The sequence below is a fragment of the Anabas testudineus genome, chromosome 7 (genome assembly GCF_900324465.2).
Source record: "Anabas testudineus chromosome 7, fAnaTes1.2, whole genome shotgun sequence".
In the NCBI taxonomy this organism is placed as follows: domain Eukaryota; kingdom Metazoa; phylum Chordata; class Actinopteri; order Anabantiformes; family Anabantidae; genus Anabas; species Anabas testudineus.
The window spans coordinates 11,369,427-11,390,834 of record NC_046616.1 but is presented as its reverse complement, the minus strand read 5'-3'; the positions used below and the strand labels follow the sequence as shown (position 1 = coordinate 11,390,834).

General features: G+C 41.5%; 1 protein-coding gene across 1 annotated transcript in view; it reads left to right on the top strand.

Annotated features, from left to right (window-relative positions):
* The first annotated feature begins 706 nt into the window (after positions 1 to 706).
* Positions 707 to 21,408, top strand: part of samd11 (sterile alpha motif domain containing 11) — a 70,440-nt gene continuing 49,738 nt past the window's right edge. The window contains exon 1 of the mRNA XM_026367917.1: positions 707 to 726. The gene's annotated coding sequence lies outside the window, so the exon portion shown is untranslated. The remainder of the gene's footprint in view (positions 727 to 21,408) is intronic.

The window sequence follows — 21,408 nt, the reverse complement described above, 5'->3', positions numbered from 1 at the left end:
AGCATCATTAAACATCTCAGAAAAAAATAAGCAAGCAAATCTTAGATACTTGAAATGTTCCTGTTTTGTTTGTGTGATTGTTGTTATTGTGTGTTTTGTCATCACCTCCATTATCAGTGTGCTTCATAATATATTGAAGCTGCATTATTAAGTGAGATTATCAAGGACCAAAATTCAAACTTGTGCTCTGATCAACAGTTGGTTTCAGTTATCCACCTATTATCAATTCAATCCAAACACAGCATAGTTCATTTCAATCAATCCTGCACTTCATCTTGACCCCCTTTTTTTAAACCTATTGTTTGAATTGAATCTTATTATAAGTGAATATGTTATTTTCATACAATTACATGTGGTCACAACTAAACAAGTATACTGTACTTGTTTCAGTCAAAGTGTAGCAGGCTTCCATTGATGTTCAGCTGTGAATTTTAATATGGTTACACCATAGTCATGACTCTGCCAAATCAGAAAGTATCTTTACTGTGCTTAGTGAGGACTACAGTAATTTCCACAAACACTGGACTGTAGGAGGAGGATGAGGTGGAATGAGTGTGTATGTGTGCTTGTGCATGTTTATATGTGACACTATATGTACACTATAATGACGTATTTGCCCTTTCACCTCTCACAAAGCTGCTTCAGGCATCACTCCCAGTTTGCACTGGTTCCAGTGGGAGGAAACACCAGGCAGGTGTACATCAGAATCTAGATGGCTGTCATAAGGTACAGTGCGCTAGATTTTGTTATTGTTATTTATTGTATAGACACTTTGTCTTTTTTTTTATCACATACAAGTTCAGCCTGTTTAACCTGTTTATTTACCTGACTGTTGTGAAGAGTATAGTTTTGTAAGGGAAAGATACAAGAAGAGAGGAACCAAGGAAATAGTTTGTTGTTTTTTGTCTTTTCCTCTGAACCGTCATCTGCCGCAACGTCTGTTTCTGATGATGGTGGCTTAGCTGTGGATCAGCTGTCAGTCTGACTATGTGCTTACTTTTGTTGGATTGGAAATTATATTTGTCCAAATTATAATAGAAAAAGCACAGTCACCAAAATACAATAGAATTAAATGGAAACATTTGCTTATTTATTAAAAATTGCTTCTTTATTTTTACTGTCCACAGTGTCTCATTAATTTAAACTTGAATACTCACGATTTTAATGACACATTTAGTTATTATTTGCCTTACATTCATTTGTTTTATGTTTTTTTAATTCATCCTTAATCCAAATTATATAAATTTAAAGAAATGTATTATAAGCACTGTTTTACATTGGTTCTGTTGTAATGTTATAACTGTATTTCACTATAAAACCGTACTGGTGTTGTGATGCGGTTTCAGATTAGCGCGATCTCCTGCAGTCAGTCACCAATAGGTTTCCAATAATAGGGCGTGACTGCCTGGTAAAAGACTTGGATGTAGGATGGTCCGGTGTATCCTCGCTTATCTCTCCTTAAACATCGTTCCTTGCTCCTCGCTCCTCGCTCCTTAAAATGAAATAGGAGGCTTTGGGGTGTCCTTCAAGATGGTAGAGTGGAATAACTTCCGGGGCGAGCGAGAATTGAGGAACGATTGGTTGAGGGAATTGGGATGTACCCTTAGTTACCAGGCTTATTATCAGTTAGCATGGCTTAATTCACTTAATTATGCTTGTGATGATCCAGTTGAAGTTGTTAAAGAAGAAGAAATCTTTATGAACCTATTTGATGCTTGGCATGCTTAAAGTTGCGTTATCCTTATCCTTATCCTCCTTTTTCTTTATCTATTTTTCATATTCATCATAGTTGACTTTATTTTGTGTGGCTAAATGTCTGGACATTGTGAAGTGGTCATTCATTTTGTTGTATTTGCGTCTGGAAGGTCCTGGAAATTGTGGTCTTTGCTCTAGTTTTAATTTTTCATCTAGTTTTAATTTTTAAACGGTGTGTAATTTTATTGGATTAAGGTGTGACAGCAGCTCACTGCAACTCTGTCTTTTCCAAAAGCACTTTGAGCAGGAATTTAATTACACTTGGCTCCCCATACAGGATCAGAACCAAATGACAGACCAAGTATTAATATCTACAAAGTCCTGTGCTCCCAGTAAATGTTTAAGAAGTAAAACTAACAAAATAAAGTAAAAAAAATATCATATAATATAATATAATGAAGTGAAATAACTTCAACTACTTCAGTATATTGTATACGTTGCTTTTCATGTGGCACTGTGACACGGTAAACCACCACTACAAGGGACATTCAACCACCTTATATCTAAAATAACACCACTAGTGCTAACCAGGCCTGCAATAATGATCTGTCATGTGATTAATAATGGTATTGTTACAGGAAGACTTGTCTTTTGCCTAAATACATATTACATAAAACTGAGGACAATGACTATCAGTGTTTTCCAGTATTTCCCCAACTAGGTATGTATGACTGAGAATGGGACATCTGTAGGTGTGGGTGTCGCTAATAAAGATGTCTATACTTTTGTATACGTGTTCTAATGTAATTCTAGCTTAGCTTAGCTTAGCTCTTTTTTATGTTAGCGTATACATGCAGCCATATATTGCAGTGTGTAAACAAGCCTGTACTTTGTGTTGTGGGTGATGTTGGCTTCCTGAGGCTGATCACCACCCTCTTCCCAGTGTCTTGTTTTTGCCCGTCTCTCCGCCTGTGTGGAAGTTGTGTGGGCACCCTCTGGATTGCCTCACCGCCGAAGCATGCCGGACCCTGTTATCCAGCTATCCATCTGTGTTATTGATTTTTTTCCCTCTTTGTAGAGTTTCATCTTTCCTCCACTTTTCTGTAGAGCGATGGAGAGGGAGGGAGTGCGAGAGAGAAAGGAGGGGCAGGCATGGGGGCAGAGTAGAGATCTGAGAGCTAGTAGAAGAGGGGGGGATGAGGGTTGGAGCGTTGGAGGAGCGGAGCAGCAGTGGGGCTTCTGAGGGTAGGGGTGTAAGAGGTTGGGGGGCACTCAGCCCGGGCTATGGATGAGCAGAGAGAGAGAGGGGCACTCTTGAAGTGTTGGAGCTTTTTTCTCTCTCACCATTTCTCTCCATTCTCATGGGATCGCCTCCATCCCCCCCTCCTCCTTTTCTCCTTCCTCCTCCATCCTGCTCCAAGGCGCCTCTGGTACACACGCTCCACTTGCACCCCCCCGCCCCCCCTCCTCCTCTGCCTCTTGCTCCGTCCGCCTGCCTGCCGTCTCTCCTTCCCGGGGGGTTTGGGCAGTGCTGGCGGCGCAGCCGTGATTTGCAGGAGATTTGTCTAAGTGAGAAGCAATTAGTGCGCCTAAGCACTGCTAATGTATGCATGCCGGGGCCACTGCCGCCGCCCCTCCTGCTTGGTGGTGCCAGGGCCTGGCTCGGCCTGAGCACCTTTGGAGAAATCTCTCTGTTTCCACTTTCTCTTTTCATCTGGAGCTGTCATCTTTCTCTCACTCCCCTTCAGATGGCCTAATCTTCCCTGATTTTATGAGCACAATAATTAGTTGACCAGTGCTGGTTGTGTTATTCTTCACTTTATTGCAAAATTTCAAACATGTATAACTGTATATTTCACTCTCCTTAATCTGGAAACATCTCTACAAGGTCCCAGGGCCGGGGTTGTCAACTTAAAGTTCATTGCAGCTGATGGGGTGACTTCTGTCCCTCAACATCTCCCACATAAGTTTCCATTGAAGATTTGAAGGAGGCTTCAGTAAGCCTGGAAATTTAAGTCAGAGAGCAATGGTGAGTGGTAGCATAATTTGAGTGCAGTAAACCATCCACACTAAAGTATACACTCAAATGAACACACACCACAAACACACATGCACAGTGGAACAGAGGTGGGTGGCAGGATTCCCTTTGAAACCTGCGGTGTAGAAAGACTTGTTTGCAGGCAACCGTGCATAAGGGGCGTTCTGCATAGTGTGACTCCCCAGCTACTTGAAGATGAACTTTGCCCTTTTCTACACATTTGCTCTCTCTTACTCAGACGAAAACAAGATTAACTTTAACAAGATCATCTGTGTGCCGCGCTGACTGCCTTCCAAGCAGGAGCCTACATGGACCGTGGGTGGTTTTGGAGCAAGGCAATCGTTAATTAAAGATAGCCTAATTACTGGCGCTTCTTAGTCTGGCTTTTGTGGCACTGATAAGAGGATAATCCTAGAGAGAAAGGCGGAGATCGAAGTGGTCCCTGGTAGACCAGGCCTCCTGCTTTACTGGGCCAGAAGAAAATGCACCCCCACCTTCCAACCCTCCGTCTTGTCTTTGCTTCTTTAAAGAGAGGGACTAGCATCCAGAGAGTATAGAATATTCAAGCAGACTGCACTTCAGCAGCAGGAAGCCTACATAAAAGACTCGAAGACATTAGGCATTGCTTGTTAGGCAGAGGGTTTTTGAGGCCTTTTTTTAAAGCTGCATCCACAGGTTCAGTTGAAGTTGATGGTGTGTTGTAACATAACACTGATTCTTTTTTTTTATCCCTGCATGGGAATTCTCTGCTTTTTCCCTCTGTGAGAAAGCCTTGAGTACAGGTTCAGCTTTATAGATTTATCACCACAACATGTTGGGATTTAGTGCCTTGATCAAACACACTTCAGCAGGGTGGATATCCGCTCTAGGTGCTTGTTTGTGGCTGTATCATCAAAATCATTTTAGTTTATTCACTGTAGCATTCCCTCATTCCAGAAACACAAACACACATGCACACACTTGTGCTGCCATGTAAATTATCACAATTACAGTCCACCACACTCACATGACTGCAAGGTTGCATGACCTGACTATCATTCACATGTCTCTAACCCATATTTTGTCATGGGGGGTTAGCCATTAGCACTTGCTGGGCTGTTCCCATATGCTGGGCCTCCACAGATCTATAATTCAAGAGTGGCAGATGTCCCTGTGCATTATTCATGAGTGCCGTTCCATGCCGGGCTAGCAAGCGAGCCAGCGGCAGAACCATCACAAGGTGCTCGCATGTAGAGGTCTCTTCCATGTTGACCTGCAAGTGCACCTTTCCTGCAACTCCTTCCAGCAAATGGGTTACAGTAAGCTTTTCAGAGATTGAGAGTTGCAGTCTAAGAGAACAGATAGCATCATACATGCCATGGTGATGGTCTTCTGGTCAGTTCAGCAGTTTTAATACCGTTTTTCAACAGTTTTAATAATTTCTCATAGAAAACCTTTTTTTAAAGGGACTGTTTTTACATTTTAACTCACTAGTTTAGTTGTTTAATGTCTTCTGTGGCTTTGTCAATCTGAGCACACTTTCTATGCTAGGGACAAAAGTTAGGAAACCTTTTTTAGTTTTTAAGGTATCTTTCAGTGAGATTTCTGCTGCTAACTAGTATATTAGAGATGAATGGAATTTTAATTATTTTGGTCAAATAAAACACAAGCTATCTTCTTGGCTGAACACACCTAGGTGAGAATACTGGTTCTTCTATAAATTAGAATTAAAAGTTAAAATATTTTATCCTGCGCACAGGGTTGTGTACTGTAGTTTGGAATATTCTGGGTGCTTTAGATCTGAAGATGAGGTCAGATTTTCTGTGTGTGTGCTCACGAATGCATCTACACAGTAAATCACACCTACATACCTGGAGTAGACAGCAATGTTGTGTGCCGATATCCTCAAAGACTGGGAGATAAAACACACACATACACACAAGCACACAAGATCACAAGCCGCCCCCAGCGCCAAGCCTGGCCGGCGCTGAACCGGCAACTTGATATCTCCTCCGGAGCCCAGTGGAGGGGGAGAGTGGGTGTGGGAGAGAGGCTTCCATAAAGTCTGTCCCGCCGGTCGGCCGTAACCTGAGCTCCCAGCAGACAGCCGTGGTGCCGCAGTCAAGCACGGAGGAGTATGTGTGTATGTGTGAGTGTGTTTTGAGATGAGATGGGTGACATGCTGCCACATGCTTGTTACCGCGCTTGGGATCGGGCTTCTTTTCTTGTGTATATTTAAGACACACACACACACACACACACCAACACAACACAACTTGACTTTCTGTCATTCCCCTAACTTTAACCATGAATCTCTTAAAGTACAATAAAATAATACAAATAAAAATAATTTCCATGAAGTGTTAATACATTGATTGCTTTTTTTTACTACTATGCTTTCCCTGAAATTGATGCAGGTGATAAGATGATGGGACCTTTGTCACTAAGTCATTGAGCTTTTCCTTCCGTCAGGCTTCACACTTTTCTCCAATATCTCCTCCCTCTTCACTGTCTGTCAGCTTCCAACGTGACCGTCATCCAAAACATCTAAGACGTCAGTGTGCAGAAAACTGCCGTCAGCTGCCATACTGCTTGCTGCTGTTGCCAGGGCGCTGCCCTTTACGGATGTGAGAGCAGCATTTGTGTGGTTTGGGAGTGGGATTGGAGGAGGAGGAGGATGGGTGGGGCAGGGGTTGATCGAGCTTGTCTCTGGGCTGGCAGAGGGACAGGAGCCCCTTGTGTGGTTGCAGTGGGTGAGGAGGTTAACTGAGCCACAGCAGAGCCAAGACGCTGCCTGGGATATTGACAGGTTGGAACCTGAGGGCTCCTGCAGGATAGGAACACACTGCCAGAGGCTTGGTTACCACCACCGCCTGCCTGTCTTGGAGGAAGGGAGGGGTGTAAGAAGGAGAGTGGGATGAAGGGAGGAGTAGGAGGGAAAGGCAAGACTGTGAGATTTCTTTCTCCACAATAATATAAATAGAAAAAGTGGCTCATGAGAAGGTCATGACATAAGTGATTAGTTTTGAATGAAATTTGTACCACAAAAACACAACTGGATCATATCACCATAAAGTCAATAACAACAGTTTTGAGTTAAGACAGTGAAAGCAATGCAAAATAGTGTAAAACAGGGTCTATTTTTATGTATAGCAGCATAATTAATAGTTTTAAGTTTGGGATTCGTTGTAGTTCTATCATTTCTGCCGAGCTCCACCTTGCTGCTTTCACCCAGTAAGGATCCAAGTATATAGTTTGTGAGTTCAGGGTCATTTTCCATGGTAACGGTGGACGAGGTCAGGAGGTGATTGGCTTAGCTGAGGAGGGCGCTGGCGGCTGTTTGTTGATTCTCTGATAGGGGTGACCTACCCCTGACCTCCACACAAATCAATACAGCCTCCTTAAACTTTCATTTGTCCTCGTTTGCTCACGCTCAACCCCCAGTTGGGAGCAATTAATGTGGGGATTTTTGAGTCTTAAAAACCCCCACAGTTTTTAGCCTAAATTGAATTTGGATAGAGGGATGGATTATTATTATTTACTGGTTTAGCGAAATGCTAAGTAATTTTTTTTAAATTTTAACTTTAAGAAGAGATTTGTAGATATTATATCATATATATTATTATTGTAGATATTTTGTGTTTCCAGCATACCACAAGTAAAGTTTGATGTTATCTAGCCTGGCCTTTGTATTAAAGTTAATGTATATGAAGTTGGTAAATTTCCAGTCACACCATGATTTCAGAGAATACTCTTGGTATTGTGTTTATAGAGAATCTACGTGGTGCAGGGAGTCCCTCCGACGCAGGAAACCCTTTGAGAAGCTCCTTCCTGTCTCTTCACCTCCTCTTCATTGCACTTTTGTTTCTTTCTCTCCTCTCACCCCCTCATTCTCACTTTCACTATCTGTAATCCCCGGTGAAGCCTACAAGGTTACTCCTCTGCAGAACAGCAGGGATGTGTGGGCTCATGTTTTTTGTTGTCTTTTTTTTTCTTGGGTACCTTTCGTATACATTTCTCCATTCTGGGTTCACCCTTTTCCACTCCCCCGCACAGGGAATCACCTCACTAAAAAGCATTGGGGTTGATTTAGTAGGTAGTTGCACTGAAATTTTAAAGACTTCCACAGTAAGAATGACATTACATGCTGTGCTGTTAGTTCCCAAAACTGGCAGGTCAAAATACAGTGTGTCCCTCAGAGCGTCTTTATTACCATGTATTATGCTCAGTTTTCAGTTCTTTATTTCTATTTCGAAATAGATGTCAGGAATATGCCTTAGTACAATTCAGGTGTGAAATGTGGGTAAACAGCAGACATTGTCAGCTCAATGCTGTACATAGCTACTGTCAGCACTGAGGCCAGTTCAGCACATTCTCTTACTGGATTAGTCGTATGATAAAAACAAATGTTTGTATCCTGTACAAAATACCATTTTTACAATGTGCAATTTGTCAAAAAGTACAAAACTTAATGTAAAGATAAATTATTGGACACACTCTGACCTTAGTTTTTATGCCTGGTTGAGTAAGAGCAGTTCACTATTTTTTAATGTAGTCTAAGTATGAGATGAAAAAGTGTAATAAATAAGCACATAAGAGTAGCCTCCATAGTTACCTGTATTGCACATTTAGTGGAGAAAATTACTATTACTACTATTTTTGAAAAGCAATGTGTTACTTTAAAACTACTTTTATTATTATTATTTATTTGATCAAACTTCTTAAATAAAAACCTAACCAAACACAGCAGACAGTGGAGGAAAAGGCCTAATAAATATCTACATTTTTCAAATTCTTTAAAACACTTGCTGTATTTTTTCACAAAAGAGTGGAAAATATAAAGTGCTACAAAAATAACTTATAAAACTAATATATAATATGTCAGTAACCAACTGTATTGTTAAAGTGAGAAGAACAACCGATATTTTAATAAGCCCTTTGGGGAAACTCGTGTAGAAAGGCATTCCCCTTAAAGTGCCAAGGGACACTTCAACATGTGGCCAGAAATTGGGGGGGATCCAGAATTCAAACCACCAACCCTGGGGTTTGTACACGACTGTGCTACTAACTGATCCGCGGTCTCCAGTAAATTTGGTAGATTCTTATTTTCTCTACTGTCTGACCTCAACGTGCCTTCCATAGGTAAGAGACCTATAAGCTGATAATAAAATCAAAACATGTAAAATCACTTCTCAGGCACATCAAAATAACATCTTTGAGTGATTTTCATCTAGTTTTATTAAATGTATGTTTTGTTTTCTTTTTTTTTTCCCTCAGTCTTCTTGAATGGTCTGTTTATTCACATCTCAGTACATACTGTGATTAGATAGATATGGTCATTCATTAAGGCTACTGATCTTCCATTTCTTTTTTACTACCTAGTATAACCTGTTGAAGCTGCTGAAGTACACTTCCTCTTTGCTAGAGCATTGATACATGGAAATGGTTGCTGTTTTGCTTATCAAACAAATTGGTGTTCATGAATTGAGTTTCAGTCACTTATCTGTTAAATAGATATGTGATGGGATCATAACAGACATTTAGATATTTTGAAATGTCAGATCATTAGTGCAACTGTGGTTAGTATGGCACTACCCACTTGTCTTGTTCTTTTAAAATCTCTTACAAACTGTGTGGGGCCTCTGAGAAGCTAATCCTAAACTGCACTGTGGTATGAATAAATATAAAAACACAACCTCAACCTACTGTTTTAGCATTTATTACACAAGTGGTTGATTGTGTGCTTTGGGTGTGTGTGAGTTATACTATATTATCGCCAGAGATTTTGGCTGTCGTGGCGCTGGGAGGGCTGTGTCGTGGCTGTGGCTGCGTGGATTAGCAGCACAGGAAACGCGTCAAAGTGCTGAGATCTAACTAGAACCAGATGTTTGAGGCTACTGGCTGGGGGATTCTCACCGTGGAACAAGAGCGTCAGAAAGGGGAAGTTTGCTTCCTCTTGACTATTGCTGTTCTTCTTTGTATCTCTGAATTCTTTGTCTTTGGTTGTTTCCTTCTTTCTCTGTGTGAAAACTACCTGACGTATCAGTAGTTTGAAGTTAAGGCAGCTTAAAGACAACACAGCAGGGTATTAATAAAACAGCCACAAGGAAGGGAAATTTATATTTTATTTATTTTTGTCCTTCTGCACGTCCTGCGTAGTCATACATAAAGTATCTTATGTGGAAACCAGATAAGATTCAAAGATGATAAACTATGATATACAAAACAAATAAAATAAGCAATTTAAGAGTCGCTGTGTGTGTGTTGGTGTAGTTTGACTAGAAAATAACTAATCTCACACAGCTTTACTGATACAACCGAGCCTACTCTACTATCTCTCCTTTCACTGCCCCATCTCTTTGAAGCTCTCTATAGTGGGAGATGGAGTTGGCCTGCTTTCTATGCCTGGGAGCATTGCCTGCCCTCCTCCGCTTCACTGCCCCCTGACTTTCTCTCACATATACCGTACAGACACACACATGTGCATGTAAGCACACATGCACACACGCACACACACACACACACACACACACACACACACACACACACACACACACACAGACATACACTTAACTTATTCACTCATGCACAACAATCCTGCATGGCACGTGCACACACGATGACCCATACACTGCGGATGCTCCAAGTGTATGACTCCAGCTGAGCCTCTAGTCTACCCAGGGCTGCTGAAGCCATGCCTCAATCTTACTACAGTCTCTTTGCCATTGGCAGATCCTCTAACACAGGCCACTGTGTGACAGCAACAACAGACAGCCTCCTGAGGTGACAAGTGTTCCATAATATCAACTTCCAACTGATATTAAAAAAGAAAAAAAAAGAAACGAACAAACAACAACGACTTGTGTGGCACTGTGTAACAGGATGTTTACAGAAGATTATAAACATTGACTACAATGTGTTAAGAGTGCGCTTGTATGCGAAGATGCATGTCTATCAGTGGCACTAAGATAAATACTCCCATCAATGTTTGGTTGGAGCTGTTTTCTTTTCCTTCATGCTTGGAGTTGAATTGGCACAGCCTGAAGGTTCTGGATAGTTCTGGGTGAGAGCGGCTTTCAGCAGGCTGTAAGTCTTATCATCACCACACACACACGCACACACGCACACTGTCCCCTCTGACCCAGGCCGTTTCCTGCCCCTGGCTGATCTATTGGGTGATGCCTGCCCTGTGACTGTAGAGAAAGAGAGAAAAAGAGGAGGAGAGTGAGTGTATGTGTGGTGTGCGTGTATGTGTGCTTGCGGCCTGTCCCAGCAAATCGATATCCGTCTCGTATCCGTGAGCTGTGCCTGACCCCTGGTCGACCTTGCTCAGCATTGGCGGTTGGAGTTCGTTTTTTGTTGGGGTTTGAAAACGTGAGAGGCACATCGAGTTTTACCCCCTCGCTAATAGAGGTCTCGGGCCACGGAGGAGTGTGAAAAGTCCTGACTTAAATGTGCCAGTCTGAGGAGGCAGCAACAGTATATCTGAGAAATGGTGAAATAACAGGAAATACTTGGCGTAGTTTCCGATGATTTTACAGTTGGTCCAAGTATAGTTCAAAGTATTACCCCAGAGATTAGTCCAACATGATTATAAAATAGCAGCAACGTATCTCCATGGAGAAATTGTGGTTTTAAAGCTAACAGTAGAATCATTGTTATCTCTATTGTATTTTCAGGAAATTGTAGAAAAAAGTTTACCTCAGTTTTCACATTACACTTTTTATGGATGACCCTGTTGTGCACGTGGCAGATATTCTAAAAGCCTTTCGGATAGTGTGTGTGTATGCGCGCGCGGATGTGCATACGTGTGCATGTGCCTGTATGTGTGAGACCAGCAGAGAACTTGCCTTGACGTTAGTGTGCTAGTTGGGCTCAGCCTTGCGTGTTGTTGGTGTGTGCTGATAGAGGCTCCAGCTCCCGGGCTGAGCGGGGCTGCGGGTGCTTGCTGCCGCCGGCACTAATTGAACCCTGCCGCTAAGGTAAGGGAGGGAGGAGGAGGCTGTCAGCAAGGGAAAGAAAAGGGGGAAAAAAAGGAAGAAAAAAATAGCATGGTGAGGGCGAAGTGCCCCTGGGGGGTTGGGTCCCTGCCTGCCTGCCTGTCTTTCGCTCTCCAGCTCCTTCCCCCCTCCCCGTCTAAATAGCCGTGCCGGCGCTCCAGGGCTTCCTGCGCCTTATCTGCTGATAATTGGGCACTGGAGCTCCACAGCTCGCTTATGAAATATAGATTCCTGACGGAGGGGATGGATGGGGGGAAGGAGGTAAGGTGGTGGAGGGAGTGTGCAAGCAGAGAAAAGCCCCTGGTCGTATCAGAGAGCGTGGAGCCTTGTGGGCTCTGCAGTGTTGCTCTGGCTCGTTTAGCAAACACAGCCCCAATAGTTAGGGTGAAGGCCTCTGTGCTGAGCAGCTCACACTGTCATAGACAATTGAAAAACAATGCTTTGCTCCAATTGTTCGTTGCACCCACAGGGTTCAAAGAGCTATAAATTGCGTGGGTGAATGCTTTTGTGTAGTTTGTCACAGAGCATGAGAAATCTAAGCAATTTCAAACATGTAGAGGAGAATCACCCTATATGTAACACAATATTCACTGCTCTATAGTTCCAGCTCACGGTGTCTTACTGAGAGTTTTTGCATATTTATTGCAAATTCTGCATTTTTGTGGTTATGGTGTCATTTAAGCACACCCTGATGAAGGTATGCTATTATGAAATTCAGTATCCCTGTGTGTATGAATGAAAGAGGATGTTATTTTCCTGTAGCAAGTCCAGGATGCTGTGTGCAGTCTCATGGGGGAGTATTATTGGTTCACAACATGGAGACCAAATCCCAGAAAGCGAAGAGTGGGGAATACTCTGTGGGTGCTCAACACAACATGGATCTCTCTTCATTATTCAACATTACTTTTTATTACTCACTGGCTTTGAGCAATGCTGTTCATTTAGAATTTAATTCCAAAACAGTAATCTGATCTTTTTTTCTATTTTTCAATTACAAAATAAATGTTTCTATTTTTATAAGCAAATGTCCGCGCTCAGCTGTCCTGTCTTAGTTCAGTGGCAGTGAATATGTCTGAATGTCTCATTTTGCATAACCTCACTAACTAATGTAATGCATCAGTTTAACAGCGCTAGATTCAACAGCGCAGAGTGTATTGCATAAAAATGTTTATGCAACTTGTGTATGTCTTGTTGTCTGGCTAATCATGCTGTCCTTAAATTCATTACACACTCGCACACACATGTACACACAGTTCTATGCATGTCCCAATTAGCTAGTGAGCGTTTGGGTCAATGAATAGAGAGCTACCTGCTTGACTGAGGTAGGTGGACTTGGGGATTGCATGGGTTTCTGCAGCTATATGGTCTTAGAATGTAGTAGGTTACGTATGTTGTAGCAACAATCTCATGACGTTCTCTCATACTCATAGGGCATGTTGCACACTTTTTGTTTTGAGGCAGTCAGAAAAACAATGGGCTGGACTAAATCAATCTTAAAAGTCATTCCCCTTTGTAGCCCCACCTGTGTATTTCACATTATTTTTTCAACAATTGAAACTCGCATCTAAATTGTGGCCAAAAGTCAGAAAACTGTATACCCTGAGTAACAGCTCCAACATCATATTGACCAAAGTTACCACAGGAGCCAACACAATAACTCACTTGTTACATGTTTTCATTCCAAACCACCTTTATTTACGGGACACAAATACTACTTCTAGGTTATGCATTGATCTTGGCATGAACACACTGGGCTCCCATTTCATTTCTCTTTGACCACCGGGGCCCTATTGGTCAATAGCAATTGCAATTCCCTGCACTATGGGCCAGACAAATTCATTTCAATTACAATTAGCATAGAGGCCCAGTGGCTGATTTATTGCCTTGTTTTCCTTCCAGTGTGTTCCCCCGTGCATTAATCACTGGCCTGTGTGATCCTCCAGGCAGCCGCCTTGCCGTGCATTCCTGGATCCCTTTCCCTACTCTTTTCCTCCCCAACTCCTGTCCTCATTCCCTTTGACCACAGGGAAGAGTGGGTGTCCTTAACTCACACCTGACACAGACCAGGGAGCAGGACTGCACTTAACTCAGTGTTTGGGCGTCTGATTGGTACTCATTTATTCTATTGAATGAGCAGATGATCCTAGGGAAAATGCATGAAAGATTGTAGTTTCCTTCACATATATATATATATTTATCATAACAACACCATAATGAGCTTGGTACAGTATAATTTGATTTTCTTGAATTTGATACAGATGAATGCAGAATTTAAAATGTTCCCAGTCCTTGCAAACACACATGCAGGACACACACCTACATAAATACATAAATAAAATCCCATGCTGTCACCTGACTTGGTAAATAACATCAGGTTGAACATGCCATTACATATTTATGGCCTCTGGTCATGTTCTTCAGCCCAGAATGCAGTCTTGGAAGTCGTCTGTCTTGACTAGGAAATTATGTCAGTCGACAAACACTCATCCTTGAGTTGACATTTGGTTACCATCAGGCTGGGATTAACAGGCCTGTTTTGGATAGTCTGGAAACTGTTTGGGATAGTGCAGTGTCTTTCCACTCCTGTGCTGCGTCTGAGGTTGACTCATCCAGGGCTAGACATTTCCACTCGGGCAACGTACCAATCTCTGGTGGCCACACAGTCTTGTTTATATCACCCTGTCCGCGGCCTTCTGGATCTGGAAGCGGCTTGCTTGCTTCCAGCATCTGTCCCCTTCCCTGCTCCTTCAACCTTTGACTGGGAGGGGGGGGGAGTAGTGACCAATGCAGTGGTGACTCTGTGGACTCAGTGGGCCAATAAAAACAGACAGCAGTGTGCTGCTCTGGGCAGACTAAACATCTATTCAGACAACATCCTGACTGGAGCTTCTCTGATGATTGGGTGGTGTGCAAGCATGTCCATCTACACGTACCTGCATAAAAGCGGATTCCACTATGTCCAGTTAAATGGAAGGAAATGTTTTTTTTTTTTCTTTGATTGTGTTCGTAGACCCAGACTATCCCGCACGCTCAGGTTGACTGTAACATTTCAGGCAGTTTTATCTTCATTGCATTCACACCATGTGAGAATGGGAAAAACTACCATTATTCCAATGTAGGAACTTTCATACTTTCATACTAATGTAATAAATAAAAAAAAAGATTTGTAGTCACTTGTAGTAGTTCATAGTTAAAGAAAAGTTTCAAGTGAACAGTGCAAAGTTTATTTTTAATTGACCTAACTGTAATAATGTCCATCTAATATCACATTCAGTTGGGATGTAACATCCAATATTTGCATAGTGGAAGAGATGGCAGATTCTAGCTTTTGATACTGTTTCCCTGAAATGATCAGTAAAGCTGATGTTAATGGTTTCCTCACCCATACTGATCCACAAAGGTCTTTTTATTAAAAAGAAAAACAAAAAGCAAAAATATCTAAAAAAAACAAAACAAAATAAGCTGTCTGGTTAAAACTCACTAAAAATTCACAAAAATTCCTCTTATGCTAAAAAAAGTTTTCCTTTATGGTTTATTTTTGGTCTGTAAAACGCTTATTACAGTGGATATACAAGTCTAGTTTTATATCATATTGTATATCATGTTGTATATAAGCTCCATGATCAAGTATGATGGAGCTGAAAATGGATTGCACTGCCATTGGCAGCCAAACAGAGTTTCTGACTGATCCCTCCAAGATAAAACTCCATCCAGCTTATGTTTTATGGCCAAAAGCAGTAAATGGAGAAACCCCTGACTGACAGTTTGCTGTGACAAGAAGTGCAGACTGAGTGTGAAAGTCTTATTTGGAAACTTTTTATTATTTTCCACTTAACCCTTAGGACATGTAAGACTATACAGAACTTTTAGGCAATAAAGGTAAAGCAAGGAAGCTCTCAAAAATAATTCCATGAATAGTTTTATGTATCACCTAACCTCATGTGTAAGCGGTACACAGAACAAGCCAAATCACATCAACGTTGTTACCATGCCTTGTCTTTAAAACAGCACCAGTTCTACAAAGCAGACTTGTGCATCATTATTAAAGTTACATTACATGTCGGTGAAGCTGTTCCAAGAAGTTAGGAGAACTTGCCACAGTTATTCTGTGGATTTAGGCTACACCAGTTCCTTCCTGAGATCTGTAGAAACCTCAACATCTGTTGGACATTTTATTCTTGTGGCTGAAGATGCTTCTTTTTGACTCTGATTTGGGTCACTGTATTGAGCTGATCAGATGCCTTGTTCATGCTATTGTGTGATGGATACAAATGTAAACATTGTATGGATACATATTACTAGATATACAGTATTTGTTTTTATGCAGAGGTTGCTCCAACTACTGGTTACAACACATGTGAGACAGTGTCTCAGCAAGGTGTAAGTATTTATGATCCTCTTCCTCTTGGACACAAAGCCTGAGCCACCTAGTTCTTTTGGATTTGGTTGCCAGATGCATCAGGTTGTTCAGATTTTACTTTATTTTTCAGTTTCAGTTTCTTGACGTTTCAGGTGCTGTTGACATTTCTTTTCACAGGAAGAACTTCTTACATGTGTGTCTTCTTGTTAAGCAGTACCAAGCTTTTTCAACTGCTTTCTTCATGCGGTACGTTTTCATCCTGGGAGGTGTTTATTCAACTGACCTCAACACGACCTCTTATTTAACACCTGGTTGCTGAGTGAGGAGGTTCAGTCTCTCCCTCTTCCACACAGGAAGTTAGGATTCCCTGTCTACAAACAACATAGGAATCTGTAGGGTAAGCAGAGAAAAGAGGGAGACAGAGTTAAGTCTCCCAATCCTCAAACAACAGAGGAAGCTGTCGGATAAGTAGAGGAGAAATTGAGTGAGAAAAATGGATGTTGCCTCTCCTGCTTTTGAAGTATTTATGAGGATCTTCCACTAACTCTGAACTTCCCTCTCACACACTTGAATACCAGTCAAAGTAGAATTTACCTTACTGACTAAAGCTTTAGGGTATTCATATTTTGATAAGATAAGAGAAGAGTAGCGAAAAATTGACCCATGAAATGAGTGTGGGGTTTTTCTCTCATTCAGGGTGTCTTGCCAAAATTGTCAGAATAACTCTTATATTGAAACAGCAATGCTCCTCGCAGTATAAGATATGATAGAGTAAAATTCATTGTTATTGTCCACCTTTTAACTTTTCTACATATTTTATCAGCTGGTCATATGTTCATATGTCTTCATACATTTATCCGTCCAATCCGAGTTCTATAAAACCTTTTCCTTTCTGCTTCTTTCAGCCACACATTCTCATTCACAAACATGTAAACATGTAGACAGGCACTAGTGTACAGACACACACACACACACACGCACAGAAAAAGCTATCCAGATATCCAGAGAGGGAGTATTGGGTTTTCTTCAGGAAGTGTGGCTCCTCCAAAGCTCTGGTCAGATGAAAGGCGTAGAGCTGTATCGATCGGCACAGAGCAGGGGGTGGTGGAGCGAGTGCTGTTTGTGTGCTCGTGTGTGTGTGTGTGTGTGTGTGTGTGTGTGTGTGTGTGTGTGTGTGTGTGTGTGTGTGTGTGTGTGTGTGTGTGTGTGTGTGTGTGTACTGGTAGGGGTTGGTGGGGGGGCAGAGCCTGTGGTGTGTCTGCCTGATGCAGGGCTGCCAGCCAGGCGAGGAGCAAAAGGCCAGAGGGTATTGGTAGGGGGTGGGATGAGAGAGGAGGGCAGTGAGTTGTCGCTGTGGCCCTGTGGCTCCACCGTAACCCTCTGACCCCTGTGGAAATGTACATCACATACACACAAACATGCACACAAGACCAGCACCAGTCTGCTGTTGTTGATGAGAGCTGTCAGAGAATGAAACAACATTGCTACAAGTAAGAGAGAGAGAGAGCTGACAAACATATACGAAGTAGTATACGAAACATTTGTAATCAGTTACATCTATCATTACAGCTATCAATTTCAGTACTGCTTCAGATATAATATATTGCCTAATTTCATAAATATTTTTTACAACTAAATTTATAAAACGTTATCTAATTTTATCTCAATGCAAGAGTCTGTACAACAGCTTACTGTAGCTTGAACAGAATACTTTACAAAATTAGGATTTTAAATCAGAGCTATGTACGATAAACTAGATTATGAATCTGTCTACACTTTCCGTTTTAACTTGACAGTTCAGAACGCTCTGTGCAGTGAACACCTTCTTACCTGTACCAACAAACCCCTGAGGTTAAACACCTAGTCCTAGTTACTTTTAAATGGTCTAAGGATTTGTTTTAAGTAGAGCTGTCCTAAGACAATCTGGAGGCCAGTATTGGCACAGATCTTGGCATGTTTTAAAGGTTTGGCATCAGCTAAAATGACGCCAATTCATATCCCATCCTTTCTCTGCTGAACTCTTTGTTTTGTCCATCTCAGCCTGCTCATGTTGCAGTGCTACTTTCCTTCTCAGTGTGAATGTCATAAATAATTTGAACACACTGGCGAGTGACTCAGACACGGAGGTTGGCAAACTCTGATTCTATTTATCATTGGCAAATATACAAAACATTAAGTTAACAGTGTCAAACTTTTAGCTAGTGCTAAAGTTGCACTTACTGGTTAAAAGAACAAACGTTTTACACCAATTCTGTCTAGAGCTGCTTTAATATTCTTTCCAAGATTTTGTTTTGTTCATGGGATTTGACCACTGTGTAGTTTTTTCCAGCTTATCCTCTTTTTCAGTGAGGTTATTGTGGCCAATCCATTCTTAAAAGTGATGTCTTGTGCTCTGTGAACAGCTTTTTCACAACTTCTCACAATTAGATTGTCCTCTTGGAATATGCCTGGAAAAACCTGATCTTTCAGTATATTTAGGTAGTCAGCTGACCTCACTGTGTTCATAGTAATTATCCAATGGAAGAATCCACCTTCTTTTTTTTTTTTTTTTAGGCATTGCATTTTCTGATCTGATTGATTCTGTAGTTTTTGTGTTTTGTCAAATGTCTGTTCTATCAAGATGTGTTTTCCCCCTAGCTACCTTAACATAATCCTAATCTTGACCAAAAAATCCACTGGAGTCATTTGAGGATCATGTTGTGTCAGTTTCAGAAATGGCATTCTCAGAACATGATAATATTTTTTAACCAGTGCCTCCAGTATATTGATCCAGATCTCTAATGTGTCAGATTAATCAACATTTATTTATTGCGTTATGTATAAAATAGAGGATAAGACTAGAAACATTTTGACTTGTGGTATGGCGTTTAAGTAAAAGAATTTTTTTTATAAAATTACTCTATTTTCTCATTTTCAGCAAAAAATAGTAAACTTGTTTGTCATTTCCAATTTTCTCTTTCCCGAACATCAAACCTACAGGTACACTAATGAAACTACGTAAGACAAAAAACAAACAAATAAAAAAAAAATCCCTGATGAATGTAGAATGAAGAGTCACTCTTCCTCTACGCATTAGATAGTGTTACCATGGACACACTGTAAATAAACCATTTTCTGGATGACTGTTCAAAGAAATTAAAGTTTATTAGGTGACAGGCCATTATTTACATCTCAAAATTGTTATGTGAGCAGATACTCCCTTATACTACTACGGTTAACTCTTGTCCTACCGGAAACAACATGTGTCAAACAAACCACACGGTTTGGGAGCCTTTAGAGCCCGAGGTCAGTTTTAGCTTTGTACACTTAAGTTTGTGTTTGACACTTAATGGAAAAGATCTAGAAAGAGACAAATATAAAGCTGTGGCACGTATAAATATCATCATCATCACCAGATTAATTTGAACCAACACAGGACCTTATGTGGACTGACAAGGCTGGGTGTGCCCGACCCTCTGAGCTTTGTGCCCCAGGGGAGAGATCGGCCAGGGCGGCTTGCTAATTGAAATGTGTTGGCGACTCATCGACGTCTCGACTCCAGTTTCAGGGCTATTTCGAACCACAGTGCTGATTGCTGGTTTCACATCACACAGGGAGAAAATCAATAATAGCTGTGAGAGCTAGGGTTTATGCTTTGCAAGTAGACATTAATGCTTTGCAGAGGATGGATTGATAGTTATCATTTGTCACTTTCTGTCTGCAGATCAACCTGAACTGTAGATTATCTAAATTCCTGAGAGTGATGGGTAATATCGCTTGTGAGTTTCCAAAAAAATTTCAGTTTCAGTGTCCAGAGCTGTTCATGGGGTATCCGGGCCAAATGGCTATTTGACTTTCTTCAATTTTCCTCCTTTCCTTTTCTTTTTTATTTGCATGTTTTTATATACTCCACTAAGCACAATAGGGGTCTCATTATGGAAAAATGGCTGATGTGATTTACTAGAACTTTGCTTGTGCTTTCAGCACTGTACAGTTCAGTGGGCTAAAACTTTCACCATTTTTAAAGGCATCACTGTGCCTATAGATGATTTGTTCCACTGTAGTTTGGTGGCTACTACTTTTTAATACCATGAAATTCCTTAAAATGTTAAGTTTGGCTCTTACCACTTAGATCCTCTGTTATACTGTTACACATTTAACTTAAGTTCTCCACAACAAAGTCTGTCTTTGATTGCTGTGATTGCAGTAATGGCCATTGTTTTGATCTCTTGTTGGATTTCAGCAGTCTAATTTGGTATTAAGTTATGGTCATATACGGCACTGCCCATATCAGTAAGTTCTGTTCTTATTGTATTGTTTGAAATCACTAAGTTTGATCTCTTGAAGGCTAATGTAGCCTACTATCTGGGCTTTGGCTGTTGGTGCTGCTACCCTTCAAACACAGAGTGAGCCCTTTGAAAAATGGATTGCGGAAGAGATAAGAAATAATTTATGTTCCTATCACTGCCTCGCACAAATATGGTGGGGAATACTGTGCCAATAACTCCCACAAACTCAGAAAGGCACGCTATCTTTTACTGCACAAATTATTAACGGCGCTGGGGAGGAAGGGGGAGACACTGTGCTCTTTTTTTCTAGATAGACCTGGCTCATTGCTTGTTGAAGCTTTGAGTTCACCACAGCGCTTTATAATAAAAGATAAGAACTCTGAAAATAGAAAATGTGTTTAAATATGAAAACTATTTTAACTAATTTCCATCATCACCATAGTATGACGGGAACATTTATTTAGACAGTGAAGTGTGTGTGTGTGTGTGTGCGCATGTGTTTGTGTGTGAACAGGGAATAGAATAAAGAGGGGAGGGAGTCCAAAGGGGAGTGTTGAAGGAGGATACTCGGGGTCGGGTGTCCGCTCGCCTCTGTCGGCTGGCGTTGACAGCTACAGACGCTGGTCTAAAATGAGAATCCTCTTGGGCCGCCTGCCTGCCCATCCAGCAAGAAAATAAATCCCATGTGGAAGAGCCGCTGTGTGGGATCACAGACAGCCGCCTGACCCCCCAGATCCGCCAGGGGAGGCCAAGGGCGCCGGCACGACAGCATAAACCCCCCTCAGCCCCCTCCAGGGTCTAATGTTACTCTGCCTGCTTGCCAACTCTGAAATTCTGGAGCTACAGGACTGTGTTGGTCCCATACTTATTCAGTTTTAAACCAGTTTTCTGGTTAGCTTTTGTGTTTGGGTGAAGGTTTAGCTTAAGGCTTAGGTTATACCACAGAAATAGCACAGAGGTCTCTCCGACCTTACAAGGCCTTTCACTGTTAAAACTGTTTTGAAACATAAAACCAAGGAGAAATTTAACTTTAACCGTATTGAACAGGCACTTGTGCAGTTGCTGATG